This window comes from Enhydra lutris, unplaced genomic scaffold (assembly GCF_002288905.1).
Source record: "Enhydra lutris kenyoni isolate GAN:26980312 unplaced genomic scaffold, ASM228890v2 scaffoldscaffold15, whole genome shotgun sequence".
Taxonomy (NCBI): Eukaryota; Metazoa; Chordata; class Mammalia; order Carnivora; family Mustelidae; genus Enhydra; species Enhydra lutris.
This window is the reverse complement of record NW_019154099.1, coordinates 33,055,129-33,061,614: the sequence shown is the minus strand read 5'-3', so window position 1 is coordinate 33,061,614 and position 6,486 is coordinate 33,055,129. Positions and strand designations below refer to the sequence as shown.

Sequence of the window (6,486 nt, the reverse complement as noted above, 5' to 3'; positions counted from 1 at the left end):
TCTTATATGTAGTAAGTTGTTTTTCCCTTGCTTATTTTATGATTCTCTCCTCGTCTTTGATTTTAGACATGTTAATTATAATGTGTCTTGGTGTGGGTCTCTTTGGGTTTATCTTATTTGAAACTCTCTAAGCCTTCTGGACATGGATATCTATTTCCTTCCCCAGTTTAGGGAATTTTTCAGGAATTACTGCTACAAATAAGATTTCTGCCTCTTTTTCCCTCCTCCTTTTGAGATCTCCATAATGTAAACGTTATTCTGTTTTAAGTTTGTCTTAGAAGTCTTTTAAGCTAGCTTCAACTTCTCTTTTTTTTTTTCTTTTTTCTTTTTGCTGCTCTGATTGGGCGAATTCAATTACCCTGTTTTCAAATTTACTGATACTTCCTTCTGCTTCATCTAGTCTGCTGTTGAACAACTCTAGCATTTTTTTTTCCAGATTAGCTATTAGATTTTTGTGGGGAGTGCATTTATAGAATGTAGTTTTATCTTATATTATTATAAATCTATCTGCTGTCACATAGGGCATAACATTTTCACACAGCTTTTTGGGACTACAGTCAGTGATCAGCAACATATAATAGTGCTCCAACTCTACATGGAGTAGACACCCTGGACACCCTCTCACATGTGCACAAATATGCATGGAAAAGTACTAACATTTTACACTTGGAGTGGTGTACTTTATTTCCCCTTTCTAGTGTAGTAAGAAATAACATGCACTTTAATTTGCCAAAAACAATGGTTGCATTCTGGCAGCAACATGCTACTTCTATTACATAATAAAGTGAATACTGGAACTACAAAGGCAGGAGGTATAAGTGAACTTTTATTGGGAAGAGACATTATCAACCTAAATAGCAGCAAATAAAGAATGAATAAAGAAACTTCCTGTTGTCACAAATACACAAGACCTCCGTCATATATGATATGGGGAGGCATTTCATTTTGGGAGCCCCAGTGCAGAAACGCCAAATGCTTTGCCATTCAATCTAATATATCTGGATTCCTACCAGAAAGGAATACATTAAGAGCTTGGAAAAGTTGCATATTGAAAGGAAACTCCCAAAGAAGAGTGAGGGAATTTAGAAATTAAAAAGTTACATAGAACACTTTAAATTATAATGAACTAAATTTCATAATTTCACAGTAATACAAAACAGTCCCTTGCAGAACTGGTTCAAATTACTTAAATACAAGATACATTTTTACTCCTCTATATAAGTGTTTGGAAGTTACTTATGTTTATAGGAAATGAAGCTATTAATACTTTTCTACAGCAGTAACTGCACACCCGGAAGGCCAAAACAAACACAAATCAAGGAATGGAGTTTTCCCAAAGCTGCAGTGTGAAAAGACTATAAACAGTTGATTCCATACACATGAATAGGTTTCTTTGCTATAGGAAATCCAAATGGAATAAGTAATGGAGATGAGTAAAAAGGTTTCTTGAAGGGGCAAGTGGGTGGCTCAGTGGGTTAAGCCTCTGCTTTCAGCTCAGGTCATGATTTCAGGGTCCTGGGATCGAGCCCCACATCGGGTTCTCTGCTCAGCAGGAAGCCTGCTCCTCGCCCCCCGCCCCTCCGCCTGCCTCTCTGCCTACTTGAGATCTCTGTCAAATAAATAAACAAAATATTTAAAAAAAAAAAAAAAAAAAAAAAGGTTTCTTGAAGGGAAGAAGGATGACACCCTGTATGCATTTAGTTTTCTGTCCCTTCTGACACATCACATTCTTCTCCTGCACTGTCTGAGGTCCATAAGTTAGGTTGTCTCTAAGCAAGTGCATGATGAGGGTGCTGTCTTTGTAGGAGCCTTCATTCAGTGTATCATGTTCTACAGTGTATCAGGTGTGCAGCAAGCTCTGGGTTAGTAAGGCTCTCATAGTTAAATACAGAAGAGTTAAGAGCTAGCCCCAGGCAAGTTGGGTGTGTGGGTTGCATCTCTTTCTTGCTTTTATCAAAAGCCTCTTGGTAAGCTCCCTGGGAACTGTCTATCATTTGTTTTCGATCATCACCACATGCACCTACAGCAAGGTGCAGAAGTAATTTCCCTTCAATTTTGTATAGAAGACCTTACTCTCTGGATTAGTTGCATTGGCTCTTAAACACTTATCCAACAATTCCAACACCATGGTACAAATGGACCTCAGCTCAGACCCCACTTTTTCCCAATAGTCCTTAATCAGCTGCAACTTCTTGTTGGAGGTGTTGGTTTTCTGTTCCATGTTCAAGATGACCCTCCAGGCTAAACTGTGGCCTCTGACCATGTTCTTGTAGGCCACTGAGAGCAGGTTGTGCTCCTCATTGGACAGCTTAATGCCTGCCCAGTCATAGCCTTCATGCAGGTGGCCATGTCTCATAGTGCTTGTCCTGATCTGCCAGCTTCACCTTCTGGACCAGCTCCATCTTCTCCATGGGGATGGGGAGAGGAGAGTGAGCATGAGCAATGACCTGGATAGGGAGGAGGCATGAGGAGGACCACATATCCATGGCCACAGTGCAAGTCCCACCACTTTGATCTGCTTTTCAGATTAGCTTTACACTCTTCAAGTCTGTGAACCTCTATTAAGTACTTTCTTGTATTTTCTATCTCTTTGTTGAAGTTTTCACTATGTTCATCCATTCTCCTGAGTTTGATGAGTATCTTTATGACCATTACTTTGAAGTCTTTACCAGGTAAATGGCTTATCTCCATTTCACTAAGGACCTTTTCTGAGGTTTTATCTTGTCATTGATATAAAACATACTGTTTCTCTAGTTTGCTTGATTGCCTCTGTTGGGTTGTGTGCATTAGATAAAATAGCCACCTCTCCCAGTCTTGAAGTAGTGGCCTAGTGCAGGAGATGGAACTTACTGTATACCCCTGCCCTAGCTCTTTGTTGTCTCTCAAACCTCTGTGAGTGCCCAAGAAGAGTGTTGTTTTTAGTGGTTCCCCATGTTTGAGGCTTTGCCAAGACCTGATCCTCAGGAAGCAGTTTTTAAAGTATGCACATATAAATAGTCTGTGGGATCACAGGCATCAATCTCCCTGGCCACCAAAACCAGGTGGTATACAGATCTTCCCTAGATGGCAGCCAGCAAATCAGGATGACAGAAAGTATACAAATTCCTTTCTGGGAGATACTGGTAACCTGGATTAAGGCAGAGGGAGAGCACAAAGATGGCACCCACCAGCCTTTGTCCCCAGGGAACACCTCAGTATGTTCCTAGATGTGTGCCAAACCAGATCTGCCCCTCATGCCCTGTCTAGAAAGACTGGGGTGCTTCAGTCTGAGGTGTGTGCAGTGCCCCGTGTGTGGTATCCTGCTGAAGGACTATTTCTCTACTTGTTACAGTCCCATTGGATCCAGGAATCCATGGCCCCTGGCCAGCAGAGCTAGGCAGTCAGGGTTTTCCCTTGGGCAACAGCCATAAAATCTGTCGTTCCAGACATGAAAATCAGAGCACGGATGCATGTAAAAGCTCCCCCCTGGGAAAAATTGGCACTCAGGAGCATGGCAGAGAGAGAATGGGAAGATGACCCTCCCCAGAGGGTACCCCAGCAGACTCCTACATGGGCAGTAAATTAGATGCCTTGTCCTCAGATCAAAGCTTTAAGATAAAATAAGACTGGGTGCCTTTCAGTCAGCTGCTTCTGCACTGATCCCTAGGGTAAGTGAGGCCAAGGAGTGAAAGTTCTATAACAACCATTTCTCAGAGTCAGTCCCGTGGATATACACACTGTTGATTTCCAAAAACAAGATTTTTGGTGGCTTGTGTCTGTGATGCACGTCTTAAAAGTTGGGGTACCCAATGTGGTGCTCAATCCCTTTACCCTCTAGTGAAAAGCTCTCTAGCCACTGGCAACCACTTTATATTTGATTAATCTAGGTACCTCATTTAAGTAGAATCATACATTTGTCTTCCCGTGACTGGTTTATTTCACTTAGCATAATGTACTCAAGTCGTATCCATGTTGAGGCATGTGTCAGAATTTTTGTTCTTTCTAAGGCTGAGTAGTAGTACCACATTTAATTTACCCCTTCACCTGCAGATGAACACTTGGGTTACTTCGATTTTTGGCTCCTATGACTAATGATGCCACAAACCTGGGTGTACAACTATCTGGTTGATCTGATTTTAGTCTTCTCTCTCAGTATGTCATTGGCTTAGCAGTCAGCAGTGAGATAAGGAAAATGGCATCTGAGCTAGAAAAATGGAGACACCTGTTATGCCGTGGCAAAAGATTTGGTCCAGCTGTAGCCTTCAATAATTTTTCTTGCTGGGAGACTGGAGGAGAGCACCTCACAGCCCTCACTCCCCTCCAGTTAGTCAGTGGACGTGGTGTTCACTAAATGAATCTTTCCAGCCCGACCTGATAAATTGGCTCAGCTCTGCTTAATCCAAAGCCTATGTCACTAAAAAAAAAAAGTCACTAAATCCTGTCTATTTTACTTTCTCTGTGTCTCTCCAATCTTTTCCTTCCAGTCTATCTACTGTCCACTAGATGAATACAGTCATCTCCATGGTGAACCTGGGGCTTCCTCTGGGTAGACTTCCTTGCTAAGTGGATTCTGGAAGCAACCGAGAGTCCATGAATCAGATGTACTTGTAGTGAAAGGTGAGCATTCAGGGAAGTCTCGTGTTTTTGTTGACAAGTACAGCCAGAGAGGCACTCGCTTTATTTGTGGCAGCATGAGCAGAGATCCCCCATCTGGTCACTGTTGGCACAGGTGAGACACACGAGACCCATGGCCAAACTGTTTCTTTGTTAGTGCAGATCTGGAAGGCGTGATGACATCCTGCACGCAGTCTGATCCATGGACCAAACTAAAGAGTGTGTTAGTGAAGGCAGTGGTTCCAGTTCCCTATATCCCAGTCCCTTACCACCTCCCTGTCTCCTGGTTGGCAGTGCTAGGAAAGCCTTTCTGAGAGGCCCAGCCTGGCCAAGCCAAACCATCCTTCCAATAATTTTGTAGGTACTAATTTCTACTATCAAAGACTTTTTGCTTCAGAACAACTGGAATAGTTTGTGCAATCTGGATTAAACCCTGGCTAACAGAGCATTAGATGATATTCTCCATTTATGCATTGGATAGGATAAAAGGACATCCCAAAACTACATCCTGCCCATTCCTGAGCTTCTTTCTTCTAACACTCTCTGGCACCCTGCAGTGTAGTTAATGAGACAATCCTGGATTCGCCAAGCACTGCCACTTCTATAATTTGTACATACTGTTTCTATGTACATACAGCTCCTTTTACAAGATACGAACCTGTGCTCGCTTCCAATATTGCACTCTTTAACCCAATATAAAATGACTTTTTAAATTGAATTATTGACATGTTCTATTGGTGTCAAGTGTACGCATAAAGATGTAAAACTTGTGAACATTAGTAACCGCTGATCATAAGTGTAGTTACCAGCTGTTACAAAACATTGTTCTTACTAGATTACTGCCTATTTTCCCTAGGCAATAATTTCCACATACCTAGTGTTTGTTTCTTCACTGGAAGCTTGCAACCCTTGATACCATTTATGCATTTTACCCCAAACCATGCCCACCATCCCACTAGCGACCACCACTTTGTTCTCTGTATTTAGTAGTCTACTTTTGTTTGCTTCTTAAGATTCTTCTTGTCAGGTTGATTCGTTTTGTTTTTGAAGTTCCAAACACGAGGATAAGCCTATGGTATCTGGCCGTGGAAATAATGGATCATGTTATTTCTCTGTAATCTTGAAAGAATATTCAGACTCTTTTCCCCATAGGGTGCCCCATATTATGTTCTGCCCAGCAGCGTATGAGGGTTCCTGTTTTCTTTATACCCTTGGCAATTTTTGATATTTCTACCCTTTGGGTCTTACCCATTCGGACAGTTGTTAGCTGATACCACACTGTGGATTTGATGTGCCTTTCCTGGATGACCAGTGATGTTGAGCACTTTTCTGTGTGTCTGTTGGCCATCTGTATGTCTTCTCAGAAAATGTTTATTTAGGGCCTCTGCCCAGGTTTTCATCCAATGATTTGGTGGTGTTCTGTGTTGACTTGTCAAAGTTCTTCCAATACTTTTGATATTCAACCCTTATTTAATGTAGCATTTACAAAAGTCTTCTCCCATTCAGTAAGTTGTCTCTGCATTCAGTTGAGGGTCTCCTTTGCTGTATGAGAGCATTACATTTTGGTGTGGTCCCAGTATTTGATTTCTGCCCTTGGTTCCCTTGCCTACAGAGACCTACCCAGAAAAAGAGTTGCAAAGGCCCACGTCCAAGTAGTTACTGCCAACTGTCTCCTTGCAGTTTTATGGTTTCAGGTCTCACATATGGGTCTCTAATGCATTTTAAGTTTATTTTTGTGTAAGGGTCAGAAAGTGGTCCAGTTTTCCAAACACCAAGTGTTGAAGAGACCGTCTTTCCCCATACTATCCTTGCCCCCTATGTTGTAGATTCATTGACCATTTAAGCTTAAGTTTGTTCTGTGGCTATTTCCCTCCATTGATCTGTGTTTATTTT

General features: G+C 41.8%; 1 pseudogene; it reads right to left on the bottom strand.

The window, feature by feature from the left end:
• Positions 1 to 1,697: 1,697 nt before the first annotated feature.
• On the bottom strand, positions 1,698 to 2,411 carry LOC111147138 (annotated as a pseudogene).
• Between the last annotated feature and the right edge of the window lie 4,075 nt (positions 2,412 to 6,486).